Raw genomic sequence first — 16,876 nt, forward strand, 5'->3', positions numbered from 1 at the left:
AATGCATGCATTTGTCCTGCATTATTGCACAAGGCCCTAACAATACATGCACTGTACTGCATTCTTGCACACGGCCCTAAAAATACATGTACTTGTACTGCATTCTTGCACACGGCCCTAAAGATATATGTACTTGTACTGCATTCTTGCACACGGCCCTAAAAATACATGCAGTTGTACTGCATTCTTGCACACAGCCCTAAAAATACATGTACTTGTACTGCATTCTTGCACACAGCCCTAAAAATACATGTACTTGTACTGCATTCTTGCACACGGCATGATGTAAGCAAAGTGCATCAACATTTACAAAACTTTTACAATATCATAATAATAATTGGAATTTAAAATTAGAAAATCTAATCTTCTATGTACATATTTCAATTAACATTTAAAAAAAGTGATTATTATTGTTTTATGTATATTGAGAAACAAGAGATGTTAGTGAAACATTTATGCCCCCTTGGGAGCCAAATTGTTAGTAGGATTTGGACACTTAAATAAAATATGGACAATCAGAAAACCTTTTTTCAGCTTACAGTCACACTGACCTTGACCTTTGACCCACTGACCTCAAAATCAATAGGGTTCATCTGCTGGTCATGACCAATAAGCCTACCTAGTATGAGGTCCCTAGGTCAAAGCGTTCTCAAGTTATTGATCGGAAACCGTTTTTCATGTTAAGGTCACACTGACCTTGACCTTTGACCCACTGACCTCAAAATCAATAGGGTTCATCTGCTGGTCATGACCAATACACCTACCAAGTATGAGGTTCCTGGGTCAAAGCGTTCTCAAGTTATTGATCGGAAACCGTTTTTCATGTAAAGGTCACACTGACCTTGACCTTTGACCCACTGACCTCAAAATCAATAGGGTTCATCTGCTGGTCATGACCAATAAGCCTACCTAGTATGAGGTCCCTGGGTCAAAGCGTTCTCAAGTTATTGATCGGAAACCGTTTTTCATGTTAAGGTCACACTGACCTTGACCTTTGACCCACTGACCTCAAAATCAATAGGGTTCATCTGCTGGTCATGACCAATACACCTACCAAGTATGAGGTTCCTGGGTCAAAGCGTTCTCAAGTTATTGATCGGAAACCGTTTTTCATGTAAAGGTCACACTGACCTTGACCTTTGACCCACTGACCTCAAAATCAATAGGGTTCATCTGCTGGTGATGACCAATACACATACCAAGTATGAGGTCCCTCGGTCAAAGCGTTCTCAAGTTATTGATCGGAAACCATTTGGTATTCCGACCGACCGACAGACAGACCGACCGACCGACATGTGCAAAACAATATACCCCACTTTTTTCAAAAGGGGGCATAATAATAGGTTATAAAGCTTGCCAGTATGGGCACTGCTACAAATTAAAATGTCAGTTAAGTGTATTTTAATGCTCCAAATGTTTACTGATTTAATTCTTAATTTACTAGAACATGCTTTAAACTTTTTAATATTCATATAAGCACTCAGTAATTTATGAATTTAGGAGAATCAAAAGTGCTTTTGATACAATAAAGTCATGTTTAAGTGCACCCATTTCTGATTTTATGTTTGAACAAAAATGAAAAATGTTTAAGATTTATTATCACAAAGAAGAGTCACTATTAACAGAAGTAGATATTAAAAAAATCTATTTTTACATTTTCACTTTTTTCGCTCTGTAGACAAAACAATTTGGGACAAAAATATGATTGATTAAATTAAAGTTTAAAGTATTAAAAGTTAAGTAATCCTGTGAAATAAAATTAACAAAAGATAACATAAAAGAAAACAAACCTACCTGCTAATTCATTCCAGTTTTCTGCGAATTCCAATGTAAGTGTCTGCAAATGTTTTGCAACCATTCAATTACCTAAAACCATTTACAACGTTACCCATGCAACAACTTGAGCTGGTTAAACCTGCACCAATGTATATGAACAAACTGCACAAACACAATGGCATTTATTGTTCTCCAAAATGTTATTATTTTCACAAACTACCAGGCAATAACATGTTGTCATGAATTTTCACTATTGAAATATTTCAATATACACACAAAAATGAAGCTTGAAAGTCAAATCAGATGTCTGCCCAGCATTTGTACAACAGAAGTGTCAGACTCAATTTCAATCTCTGATACTGATTTCACAGGAGTAAATTCCAAATTTTTCCCTTGGAAATATATCTATCCATTTATTCTCTTATAAAAATATATATGATAAATATTCTAAGTTTTTCATTCATATCATAATATCATAGTACTCTATCAAGATTAATTGCACATTGATTATAATCAAGCTGCTGGTGACTACAGATTAAGCCATCTTAAAAGCCGAATTGCTTATAAGCAAACTGTATAATGAGCCACTAGCCAGACTAGCTAGCATTAGTGATGTGGTAATTATTATTGGGGTACACCTGATCCATACTTCCTACCCAGCAGTTGTAGTGAAGAGCTCCACATTAATTATATAAGTCAGCAGGATCAAAATTTGAGCCCAACATAAATTTACATATAACTTTAGACTTATGATAAACTATCAAAGTTCATCTCAAAGTTCCTCTTCTTTCATAAGTCCAAGACATTTGTGCACATCATATAATTAACTACCAAAGTCATCTGAAAGTATTCACTCCTTGGTTTGGTAAAACATTTATTAATTTGCCAATAAATCTTTGATTTTCTTTTAAAAAAAACCTGCATGATGGATGTAATTTTTTTGCAATGGTAAAGACATCAATAACTTTGTCAAAAAGACATGAATCTGCCAATGATAGGCCCAGATACATCCCGGACAATCAAAATACAACTAGAGCTGTCACAGGAGTGACGAATACCCCCAAATGCCGCCTGGACACAGGAATGGCAAACCATTCCTTTGAAAAGAGGCCATAACTCCAGGTTACTGCACACTGCATCTTCTTTTATCATGCATGTATTGTTTGTCCGGAAACCGTTTTTCTATTTTCGTAACAGTGCACAAAAACCTTTACTCCACTGGCCCCATTTTCAATCACAAGCATTGTCTTCACAGAGGCTGCCTATACAGCAAGTTTCATCACAGTATCTCATGCCTAATTAAAGTTATGACGCAGAAACCATTTTTCTATTTTTAGTAACAGTGACCTTGACCTTGGCCCCACCAGCCCCAATATCGAACTTGACTTGTATCTTCTGAAATGTACACCTGTGTACCAAAAAATGTTCAAATCTGTCAAGCCTTTCATGAGTTATTGTCCGGAAACCATTTTTCTATTTTTAGTAACAGTGACCTTGTCCCCACCTGCCCCAATATCGAACTTGATCTGTATCTTCTGATGTTACACCTGTGTACCAAAAATTGTTCAAATCCGTTTAGCCTTTCATGAGTTATCGTCCAGAAACCGTTTTTCTATTTTTAGTAACAGTGACCTTGACCTTGGCCCCACCAGCCCCAATATCGAACTTGACCTGTATCTTCTGATGTTACACCTGTGTACCAAATTTTTTTCAAATCTGTCAGGCCTTTCATGAGTTATCGTCCGGAAACCGTTTTTCTATTTTTAGTAACAGTGACCTTGACCTTGGCCCCACCAGCCCCAATATCGAACTTGACCTGTATCTTCTGATGTTACACCTGTGTACCCAAATTTTTCAAATCTGTCAAGCCTTTCATGAGTTATCGTCCGGAAACCATTTTTCTATTTTTAGTAACAGTGACCTTGACCTTGGCCCCACCAGCCCCAATATCGAACTTGACCTGTATTTTCTTATGTTACACCTGTGTACCAAAAATTTGACCGACCGACCGACCAACCGACCGACAGACCGACCGACCGACCGACAAGCTCACTCCTATATACCCCCTCAAACTTCGTTTGTGGGGGTATAATGAACTTTGACCTTTAATCTTTGAAGGTGACCTTGACCTTTGTCCTACTGACATGGGTCTTGCATGCAACATACAGTCTTCTTATGAAGAACAATAATGCAAAGTTATTTTAAAATTCCCCAATGCATGGCACAGTTAAAGCCTGGACAAACAAAAATACCAATTATTCTGACCAATGCCTCTTAAATGTGACCTTGAACTTTGATCTACAGACAAGGGTGTCTAAAACTCCATACACTGTTTTATCCTGATAAACATTAAAACCAAATTATTTTTATATCCACACATGAATGGCTGAGTAAGAGCCATGACAAGAGCAAATACACAGATTTTTTTACCAATGACCATTGAGTGTCAGGCCTTGACATTTGACCTACAGACATAAGTCTTAATAACAATGTATCAGCCATACTATCATCTTTTGGTAAATAAACTGTGTCTAGTTATTATAAATCATCGAATGCATGGCGATGTTACAGCCAGGATATATCAAAATACAAGGTTTTTTACCATTGACCTACAGACATGGGTCTTGCTTGTGAAATGTTGTCCTCTCATTGTGAACATTTTTGCAAATGCATTTCCAAATCCTCTAATGCGAAGTTACAGCCCAAACAAGCCATAATATGAGGAATTTTTACCAATGACCATACAATGTGACCTTGACCTTTGACCTATTGACATGCGTCTTGCACACGACACACACTGTTTTCTTATGGCAAACTGTTGTGCAAAGTTATTTTAAAATCATTCAATGCATGGCCAAGTAACAGACCAGACAAGCCAAGTCTAACAGACCATTGCATGCACGCAAATACACTAAAGAACCATTGTGGCAAGTATCATTGCAAGCTTAAAACAAGATATGACGTAATGCAATGAAACTAGGTTTTCAATGATTGAAAGAAAAACTTCAGTCTGTGTTGTGAGATTCAGTTTTTTTATTTATAGTAACAGTGATATTGACCTTGAGCCTAGGTGCCCTTAATGCAATCCCATTAAAGGTCTCAATAACTTCTTCACTATATACCAAGTTTGGTCATGATAAGTCAACCTTTTATCCAGTAACAGTGATCTTGACCCTAAGGCCCAAAACACCAACCCAAAGAAAGATTTACATTAACTCTCCCTTTTTACCAAGTTTGGTCTTAATATGTCAGCCAAAACTTCAGGTTATCCAGTTTCAACCGATTTTCTATTTTTCGTAACAATGATTAACCCCGTGGCCCCAAATGTAATCCAATGAAGGGTCGTAAAAACACTTCCCATATACCAACTTTGGTCATAATATGTCAACCCTAACTAAAGTCGTCAAGTTTCATAGGTGAGTTTGACCATTTGCCTGCTCTCACGCCAGCCAGCCCTAAAAACGACATACATCATTCTAATAACCAGGTTTTAGGTGAAAACCTGGTAAGAAATGCTAAACCTGTTCTTAGCATGTCCTGATATATATATATAAAGGAAAACGATTTCTTTAACACATGATTTTCTTTACTACTAGAATGAGTTTAGTGTACCTTTTTTCTTCTTACCTAATAATTGTCAGCAGTTAGGGAGGCACATCAACACATGGGGCTTGTATCTGAATCTCCCACTGCAAACATAGAAATCCAATCACCTGTTATGTTTTCACAGAACCTGCAAACATGTGAAATGCATGAACATAATAATAACTTATGTTATCCTCCAAATATCAACACGCTTTGTAGAGACTAATGCAACTCTCATCTGGGTAAATAAATAAGTTTCATTGAATACTGTTAATAACAGCGCTACATATGTAAACGTATTAAAGCTTGAGTTTCCTTTGATGGTTAACAAGTGCGCTGCAAGCATTGTCCATTTTACTCACAATTGACCAAGGGCCATAACTCAGTGAAACATTAAGTCAGCTTGATAGAACTTGTCACACAACTGCATTATTGTCACTGTGAAAATATGCATCAAGTTTCATGTAAGTAGCAAGAAACTATTAACAATTACCAAGATTAAAGTTGTCCATGCAGCTGACACTCCCCTTTACTCACAGTTCACTCAAAAAGTTTTTAAGCTTGCTACACAATTGCATACGTCATTGTAAACTTAAATGCATTTCGATTCCTGTAAATATCAAAGCTAACAAGCAAATTCATTGAATTGATATCCCCCGCCAGATTAGGCAACGTAGATGGTGAATTATTCCAATCAAAACATACAATATGGCTGTAGTGTGATGGACTCTTAAAATCATTGGATATGAGATGTGAATTTAATTGCAACTGTTTGAAATAAAATAATTTCATAAATTATGTTGCATTTAGATTTGACTTACTTTATTATTATTTATTTTTACTTATTTTTCAAAAAAATAATAGGTTTCATCAAAGCCAGATTTTACCAGAAATATTGCAAGAATATAGCCTCTAGAGTGTTGGTTGCAACTGTTTGAGATAAAAGAATATCATATATAATTTAGCATTTAAATTTGACCTAGAAACCTAGATTGACACCAGATGACCTAGTTTCAAATTAATCCTATAAATGATCAAAGGAAAACGTTCTGATAAAGTTGCACCAAATATAATGTCTCTAGTGTGTTCCAAAGATTTTCCTAAGATCTGATCTACTGACTTAGTCTTGACCCCATTTGACCACCATTTACAAGCAATAATTTCTAAAGGGGGATAGTTTGACAAAGTTTGAACATTATCTGACCAATCTGTAGCACCATATGGTTCCAGAAAGAAAAAAAATGTGACGGACAGACGGACAGAATGACATTCGGCGGGGGGGATAACAACAATCTCCAACTTTTAAAGTTTTTGCATGATCAGTATGCCTTCAAAGTCTCTTATTTCTTAAGACAGCTGTAATATGTTATGCCAGATTACAAATTACCAACCATGTTCTGCAGTAACATTATTTTTACAGCATTAGCCTAAAATCATTATCAGTAGGATAAACCAGTGCAAGTTCATTAAACATTTAAGAAAAATTTATGTTTAAGGTTTTTTTGCAATAATATTTTCATGAACAATTTATTATCAAAATGAAGTATAAAACACTATACTATCTCACTTAATTGTAGAATAGCATCACTCTTGTGTGTTGTTTTCTCAGTGGAGCAAGGGGAATAACCCAGTAGAATGTTAATCTATACAGATATTACTTTCTGCACAAATGAAAAAACGTAGTAATATGAACATGTGTACTAAGTTTTATGATTATGTCTTTAATTGCAAGTCGCTACCTCCAATACACATGAACGATGACACAACTGTTATACCAATTCCTTATCTTATCTCATTTCATAAACATCCAAGCTAAAGATGCAATTACTATTAAATCTCTCTTATGCATAGCTTAGGTTGAAATACTTTAAAGGCCAAATTCTATGTAGTCCCAGGGCATGCTTTTTTCTGCTAGATAGTTTGAAGTGTGGTTTGTAATTTTAAATCTTCAGCTATTCGGGGGAAAAAAGTGTATGCCTTGGCCTACACAAGCCTCTGTTATTTTATGCTACACCTCTTTTAATATTTTATGTCATGCTATTTAATTGATTTCTTTATCTAGATGCCATTATTTCATATAAAGCATCATTTGAATGTTAAATCAGATAAAATACACACTAATGTTTAGAAATAATGAGTATTTTAAGTATACAATTAACAGGTATATTACTGATAAGCCTCCCCACTTCTTGTCACTGGCTGCTGTGGAAAGTTGTGTTGCTGCATGCTGGCTTTCAACTTCATTTCCTGTGAGGGCAGCCTGCCACCTTCCGTCCATGAAACAGGAAGTGGTCCTACTCAATGAATATCCACATAAATTCAATGGGATGCTCCCAGTAGCTTTCATCACCTGGAGGAGGCAGATATTAAGGATTCAATTGTAATATAAATTTAGATAATTGTTTCAGTATGTCAGTGCAATACATTGTTAGGAATCAATTTTATGAGAGTTAACATACAATGTATATACCAAAGGAGTATTTCTGATTAAAGATGTCAATTTGTTACACTTCCACAAGTATCACCAATACCTGTGGTAGGTAGTCAACTGGTATACAACCAGTTCCTGGCAATTTCTGGCAGGAAATTAATAAGTATAACAAGGTTGCTGTGCGACTATCAAACATGATTTAATAGACTCATTAAACTAAAGGCAATCAATTAGATTGATGTCATATTATAAGTTCATTTAAGCCTTTTGTAAGTGCTTATAAATTGCTGATCTGCAGATATCTAGATATTGGCATTCTCTGTCGACCAGGTGCCATAACTCAACATTTAATTCAAGCTAAAAGATCAGAGGCTTGATTAACATGTCATAATATAAACAAGGTAAGAAAGTTCTTTCTTTACACTGACATCCCCACCCCCAGAATAGAGTAGGTAAGTAGGCATAACCTTTTTTTTGTTCTATTTTTTTTTTTTCAAGAACCAATATTCTGTTCCAAACCGACCTATATCCGGGTATATTGCTAATGTAGAAAAATTTAAACATAAAATGGTCAAATTTGAACATGTTCACTAAAAAAATGCACATTTTGGGGGAATAACAAAAAAATCCACACTACCACAAAAGTAAGTGCCAGGCCAGGGGAAAATAGGGTCTGTTAGATTAGTGGAAACAAACATTCATCTTTTTAAGCCTTATCAAAATGCTGTCACCCACTGCCACATGTGAAACAGTCTCCTTTTTAAGTTCTTAAGGAATGGCCTAACCTTTCTGGTGTTACACAAATCCTATGACAATACCTTGTCTGTACCTTTTCTATAAAACCATATGAGGCACAATGACATGTACAGTGGAAACTCACTACACCGGACAAGGTCCGGACTGGGCAAAATTTCCGGTTTAGTGAGGATTCCGGTTTAGTGGGGATTTGATGTACGGGGTAAGTTTACTCAAAATATTAACTGAGTTAACCTTTAAAGTCTTTTGTCCTTTAGGGACAGTTCACTTCTCCGACGTTTAAACGGAGGTTGAGACGTGATTAAAGCACTTGCAAAAGTGATAAGCATAATTAAACATTTCTGCGTTTTTATAATGATCTTTTTTCCAAGTCTTGAAATAAAACAACTCGCGTAATTTAATGCTTGTTTAGTATGTTTGTGATTTAATTAACGCACTGCTCTAATTTGATTCAATCATAGAAGTCTTAAGATAAAACAACCCTCCAAAATTATCACTATTAAAATATCTGTTTCTAGTTCTTTATTTTCTGCAACAAACAAATTAATGTTTCAATCAATTTTCTTTTCACAAGTTTGATTATCGTTTGATTATCGCGCGACAGTCAATCCACAGCACAATCATCATTATCGAGTTAACACAACATCACAGGTGTAATATTTAACGACGCACCGGCTGTCAAAACAAAGTGACACGCGATTCGCGAATTCCTAATACACAAAATTATTTTGACATGTTTGAACAAATAAACGTCCCGTTTTGTGAGGTAAAATTATGTTGACAACTAACAAATTTTCTCGATTTTTCCGGTTTTGTAGGGATTTTTTTACATTGAAAATAGAAGGGGAAAAACGGGACTCTGAAAAAAGTCTGATATCCCGAGGATTCCGGTTTTGTGGAGATCCAGTTTATTGAGTTTCCACTGTATATCATTTCCAATATGCAACAATTGTTAATTCATTATATTTTATGTAAGCCCTGGCATGCAAATGAACTATAACCTTGAATGTAGGCTGTCCCCGATCCCACCCCCACAGGTTAATTTGCTTCTCTAGATCTATAATAAGTGTCTGGGAGTCATGCCCAAAGCAGGGTCCTGGGTCTTAAACACCCTTTTAGAGTTGTATCCAGTCATTTACATTCATTTTATTTGACTTTGTATTGCTTATAATGTTTGAAGTTAAAAGATCTATTTCTTGATTGAAGATGGGAGACAATCATGCTACAACATACACACAAAATAAATAGTTGCTTCCCTTTAACTCTTTTCCAAATTTAAAATGTTTTTGGATAATAAACTGGACACAAAACCATGCTTGTCTCATTCTGTTAAAGGACAATTTGACATAGAGATATTGAAATCAGCTTGTTGATGTTGTGGCTATAAAGGAGACGTAGGACACATGCCTTATGAAAATCATTGAAGGCTTCAGAAACAGACTGATATGATAAAATAATAGTTTCTTCGATTCATGCTGTACTGAATTACCCTTTTCTTGTCATACTCTCACGGAAGACAGCAAAGCCTGATATGGAATATAGAAACAAACCATAAATGAAACTTTTTTGTTTTACAATTATTTATTGTAGTGAATCAAGCGTTTTGTGTCATTTTTTACACAGTTATGAAAGGCGATTTAGATCTGATATATTGTACGCAGCAGGCACAAAATCTATAGCTTTCTGACCTTGAATTGTAGCCTTGACCTCAAGTCTGCACATCTTAAATGTGAGTTCATCTGGATGTGGTGAATATTTGACTCAAGTAATTTTTGTTTGAAAAACATAATTAATGTTTATATTCATGTATTTTACTGTGTAAGTGCAAAGATATTTTGCACAAAACAAGGATTAAATGCATTAAAACACAGGATTTGCCTATCCAATAAAACAAAATTGACTGACATAGACAACAATTATACCAAGGGTAAAAAGTCAACCATCTCCGGCAAGCATTAAGATAGATCTCGTAAATACAATCAAATCAACTCTGCCATGGCCGAAGTGTTCAGATTGTTGTAAAACTGTGAACCGCAGCCTTGCAGGTGCCTTTCATGTATATATTGTTATGTTTTCACAGTATGAAATGGAAAAAAACCGCATCAAACTCATAATAATTTGTTGGATATTTATTTTTTATGTCTACGGAACTAATATAAAATAACATAATCTGGTTATATTTCTTGTTTTTATGATATTTTATACACGCAATATGTATTAACATTTCCCAACTGCTTCTTTTTAATAAACCTATGTAGATTTTTTGCCTTCATTGAATTTGATAATGGGGGGACGAGGCTATAAGGTGTGGCATTACCTAGCATCCTGTCCCTGTGGTTAATACATGTTTTTCTGACAAAGTACGCGAATTGTTTCCCGCCATCTATCATCGTCAAGCTTGATTTTTATTTATTATTTAATCGATTAGGTCAAACAGCAGGAAATGCTAAACCGGGTCATATGGGTATATACATATATGTACATGTATATACACATCACTTGAAAATGCATGAATAAACAAGAAACAAATGTTGTATTTATTTGAGTAAAAAATGGGGCTTGTCGGAATTTCCACCGATTGCGGTTTGCGGGTTTACAAGACAACCGAGGTAGAATTGTTTTTTACGACGCCACAGACTTACCCATGTGCGCCGGACGCATTGGGAGTATTAGGCTTGTTGAACGTGCGCCAGTGCATATAACTTTCTCATAGGATATCCCGAAATATGATAAGTGTTTTGAATGATAAAACGGGGAATCGAACGTGCGACCTCTGGGTTGCAAGTCAAGTGTGGTACCGCACCTCATCGTAAAGAGGTCATGCCCCATGTATTGTAAGTGGATTTTATTGGCAGCAAATGGATAACGTTCATTTTCAACGAGTATGATTATCTTTCAGAAAAAAACACGATATCAATATCTGCATTACCACGGACCTACAGACCTACATGGTTCATAACATCATACTAATTAGCAACTGCTGATTGACCAAAAAATCAATATAATATGGAAATTAATGAAACATAGGAATATGTGTCTTATGTCATAATCGAACAGTTACCTTTTCCCAGTTTGTTTAACTGGTGGTTGTATTTGTATAATATACACAAACATACAAACGTCCACAATATTTGCCTGTCTATCATAAATCTTGATTATGAATGGTTTGATTGACAGTGACCACGGGGAGTCGTAAATTACGTGTAATTGGTCACTAATTATTTCGGCCGGAGGGGGCTGCTTTCAACATCTGGCGGTGTGCCTTTGATACATTTAGATTATTTTATTGTACAATTTTCGTATTTGCAATGTGGCTGTTCATTTTATTTTTCAGAGTTTTATTCAATTCATTTAACATTATTTTGGAGCGGGCATACAGTTGTCGACGCGAGTGACGTCTTCATAAAAACTTAAACATACTACATTAAAACATCACGACGTACATCAGAAGAGATAGATTGTATTTGTGCGTCTCGCAAAACACAGTCGCCAGTCCGCTTTGGTAGTTTTGATAGTTTTGTTCAACAAATTGACGTATGTCAATGTAGTATGTCAAAAATAATCCTCGAATATGACGTCTGAAGTATCGAACAAGATTTACGAGAAGGGCGCACACGCCTCTATTTTACCCGGCTTTTCGGCACCCCCTGTCGGATAGATGTCGTTCAAGACGCCATTCATATTTGTTTTGCCTTTTGAAATGTATATTTTGTTGAGTCATTGCAGTTGGTGACAAGTAACCTTAACACAAAAAATCAGATCGTAGATTTTAAATTAATGTTTTATGGCTTAAACCGTTACTTACGGTTTAAGAAAAATGCATCAAGCACCATTTTTTTAACTTCAATATAAAAATCTGAGATCTAATTTTGTCAGCTGTCTTATATAACTGGTTTCCATGGATTTTCGCAAAAATTGGCTCTTTCCAAGACAAAACATAAAATGGTTTTCAAAATATTCGATCTGTGAGAGTGCAGCTTTTAAGAAAGCTTATAAGCAACTTTTAATTTTTAATTTGAATGAATGTTACGTGAGTTTAGTGCATTGATCTTTTTGTCACCGTAGACGACAACAAATAACACTTTTTACATCTTAAAATAAATAGCCGAGAAATATGAATATTAAAAAAATGATAAGTTCATCATTATTAAAACCTTTCAATCAATCTGTTTCGTTTGCCAGAGATTGTTGTTGTTTTTTATGCGTGCGTGCATGCGTGCGTGCGTGTGTGTGTGTGTGTTTTTAATTAAATCTTTATTTTTGTTTATAGATTAATTATACGAAAAAATCAATCAGCTATTAATCGTCGTACAAATGAATCGAAATTTTAGTCTTAAATGTGCCTAGTTTTTAAAATCATTTCCCCCAACGATAGGACAATGATGTTCAGAATTATGACACGTATTTGTAAAGAGGGTAGAGAATGCCTCTATTGGAATTTGAATTGAAGAAATTTTATCATATTTCACAACGTCCCGTGGGGTATAGAACGGCCATTTCGTATCTTTATTATAGCATAAATTACAAACTAGCAATAACACGTCAACATCTAAGTTCCGCCGCCCATAAAAACTTAAAACGCATTTGTTCAAAAAAATATTGCCATGTGTCCACGACAACGATTGGTTTGATGGATAGGTGGGGATCACATTTTGCGCCACAGGGAGCTTACTGTCATGGACGGAAAATGGACGGTATTTTAGATAAGTGTTGACAGCCAACAATAATTTCTGGAAAGGATTTTTATCTATTCTGCGTTAGGTCCAGTCCTTTTTTAGTACTCAAACGGTACATTTACTGTGGTTTGCTCGTTTCTTCTAATGGCACAGCTTCTTTTACGTTGCCTCGTTGACATGAGCCTATGAAACGGTAATTCCAGCCACGATTTATGAGACAGGCTATAAATTTGAGATGAGCATTGGGGCAGTCCACACGAAACAGTGTCATTATTTTTGCGTGCTTAATACGACATTGGTCTTTAAAATGATGTCGATAAGATCGCTTTGATAAAACTTTATTACTGTTTTCGTTTCCACTATTTTATTTATTATGAGCACACATTTCCAGGGTATTTGTCTCTGAAATTTGCAATGTCACTCTAGTACTTCAATAATCTGAAGGCTTGGTTCTGCAAAACAAACCTTACAGTTCTTGATAAAATATTCCAAGAGTTATGAATTAGTTTTTGCGATACAGTTTTATTTTTCACGTTGACACACAACATCGATAAGTTTATTACATCAATTGTTCTTTTTACTAATGCCTTTTTAGAAACCCTATCATCACTGTCCATCTTGCAATATAAGGATTTACATAAACTATTAATTTAATAGTGCTGAAATAAATTACAAAAAAAGTAAGTCTATTAGGGTTTAATTTGGGATTTTCTCAATGACATTTCAAGTGTCGTGTAAACAAAACCCAAAGGCTCAGGTCTTATACAAAGCTTGCGGATGTCTATGATGGCGACTGTGTTTCTATACAAATCTTATGTCAATGGTACTTGTGAACTGAATATACGATGAAGATGATACAAGTTATTTGATCCTTTCGTCCTTTTGCGGTTTAAGTAGAGCTGCATTAGACCCGTTGCATATTCGTGAATGGGTCTCAGGTCAATTAATTAGTTAAGTGTCATTTAAACATATAATTGCATCCTTCCATTGAGATTATTGTTTGTGTGAGGTTGACCACTTGAATACCGGCACGAGCACCTGACTCGAAAATCACACAAAAACATAAGTAAAATCTTATTCTCAATGTCAACTCATTTAATACTATCATGAGTTATTAAACATTGCATATGTTTTACGCTTTTTTGAAAGCGCAAGCTCTCGTAGAATATGTTGGGGTAAAATCTTTGGTCAACATTTCAAAGAAATATTAATCAGTTCAGCTCATTGTTTTTTTAAGCAATTACTCCTTAGAATAATGTTTTATTGAAATGATGGAAAAAGGTTTAATCATCATAATCTAAAACCCAACTCACCTTAACGTAAACTCAACTTTCCTTACGTTTTTAAAAAGAATAACAAAAAAACATGACATATTTGAGCCAAACTGTGTTTTTATGCAGTAAAATGAACCTGAAGAGATTGAGACTTAAGTTGTGTATTGTTTGTGATATCGGGCCCTCGAAACATATTGTGTTCCTTGTAAACGGATTAAGATAAGCTCACTATTTTTGTTTTTGTATAATTCATTTATTATTTACATTGTTAAGAGATTTTCGACTTTACAGAAAGTGTTTGCATTCACATTTCCAAGACGGTGGGCAATTTTGGACGTATGATGTATGGACTTTTAGAAAGCTGTATTGCATGGTTCTTGTTGAATTATTAATGGGCGAATGATTACTGCAAGGCGTTTAAGCAACATCTCCAATTTTATTTATATATTTGTCAATTTAAATGTGCCTATATTTTAGCACACTGCACCGGCTTAAATATTGACCTGGTCCATTCAAAGTGCAGAATATGACAGGGTGCCAACTTGGTATAATGTTGTCGTCAAATGTTCTGGAACATTCGTCACGAGAAATATCTTGTCTATAATCTATCTTTATTAAAAAGTACGATTATTTAGACGTTACCATATTCATTGGAAAGGTTCAAATTTGTATTTTAAATAACGCGCAAAAATATGGATTGCTCATTTTAGAAGTCTGTAAGAAAGAACGTAGAAGAAAGATGGTCACATATTGGATTAAAGGGTGATCGAGAATATTAACTCTGTGCCATTTTAGATGATAGTTTTTACGAAATAATATTGTAATGGGGCATTGTGGTACGTTTGCAAAGCCCCATCCTTGGACATAAACAAAAGTTTCAGTATCATGGTGAGTGCTAAAGCAAAGGAACGGACGTTTTTGATAATATAAAAAATTCTGAACCATAGCTTGTGACTCCACTAACGAAGGTTGGGTAGTTTTTATAGCAAAGGTTGTCTAAATATGACAGGTTTCACTTACTAAGACTTGTGCAAAGCAAGTAAAAGAGTGCATGCTTATTGCCAAAAAAACCCTGGACGTATGATATACATGTTCGCTCAAAAGTATTAGAATGTAAATTTAAATAAATCTAAGAGCCTTATCCCCAAATATATATGTATAAACGCTGTTTAATTACAAAGAAATTAAAGGGACTCGCTCATGTTTTGTCAAATGCACTTTTTATGACGAAATAAAGTGTGGCAATGGTTAAATTATCCGTCAGCTTATTCATGTGGGCAAGTGGTTTTGTTGTCAATTTTCGAACGTTTGTATTGACTGTTCCGGCGTGACTTCGCTCCGCACTAAAACCAGTTTTATTATACTTTAATTGTATTACTTTCTGCAATCTCGATATCAAACTGTAAACAATTTGTAATATAAGTGTTTTAGATGCTTTACCGTAAAGGAAAAATGTTCCAAAAACATGAGCGAGTCCCTTTAGATGCCAACCGTATGTGTCCAACAATAAACAAATGTTTAGGTGAAATGTTGTTCTATAAAATCGGTAAGGAGTTGAATTTTTATTTAGCCCAGCTTTACAAAATTCCTAAGCAAATCCCAAATACCTCATACAACATTACTTGCGCATGAAATGTCTTGCGTGATACATGAATGTTGACTTGAAATTTCCTCGAATTGCTTATTTGAGCTTAATTTATTGCTTATTAAATTTTAATTTTATTTGTTGATAGATACAATTGTATCCCTCATTTTTTATATTTATAATTAACTCTTCGGTGAGAGTTTTGCCAATAATTGTTTAAAAACAACAACAACTAAAAACAAATCGTAGTTGATATTGAAATTAACAAGACGTCAAATTACTCCCGGACTCCCGTCCACCATGTGGATGACACCCCCATCTCATCGAGTACAAGAAATGTTGGGTCACACTACGCCCATGCCTTTTAAGAGACCAGGGAGTCAACAATATCCATATATTTCTGTCTCCGTTAAGACAACATGTCAGAAATAGTATTATTCAAAACCTTGAAAGTAGTATTAATGACTCTTCATGGGCGATATTTTACAGGACAGTCATTCATTTTATTGTTCAACCTTCATAACTGAAATTGCACTAATATCCCGAAATAGAGAATTGCAAGAATGAGCTCACATTGATTGAACGTAGAAGTCGGTAGATAGAATAGAACTCATTTGAATGAAAGACTCTGTTTTTGTGTTATGTACTTGAAGACGAGTTCCTTTTAACTTTTGAATCTCCGATGAATGTTTAGATATTTAAATCAATTATTAAAAGTATCTAAATATTATCGTCAACGCCTTTCTATGTCATTTTTTTTTAAATATGTTTCAGCCAGAAAACAAACGCATAC

At 35.0% G+C, this 16,876-nt stretch overlaps 1 protein-coding gene across 2 annotated transcripts in view; it reads right to left on the reverse strand.

The window, feature by feature from the left end:
- The window catches only part of LOC128204182 (uncharacterized), a 124,393-nt gene extending 118,972 nt beyond the window's left edge, over positions 1-5,421 (reverse strand). Inside the window, exon 1 of one of the 2 annotated variants that reach the window (XM_052905584.1) lies at positions 5,404-5,421. The gene's annotated coding sequence lies outside the window, so the exon portion shown is untranslated. Of the gene's footprint in view, positions 1-1,794; positions 2,026-5,403 lie in introns of those variants that run through there. The other variant, XM_052905576.1, reaches the window with a different exon arrangement.
- Positions 5,422-16,876: the final 11,455 nt, after the last annotated feature.

This window comes from Mya arenaria, chromosome 2 (assembly GCF_026914265.1).
Source record: "Mya arenaria isolate MELC-2E11 chromosome 2, ASM2691426v1".
Taxonomy (NCBI): Eukaryota; Metazoa; Mollusca; class Bivalvia; order Myida; family Myidae; genus Mya; species Mya arenaria.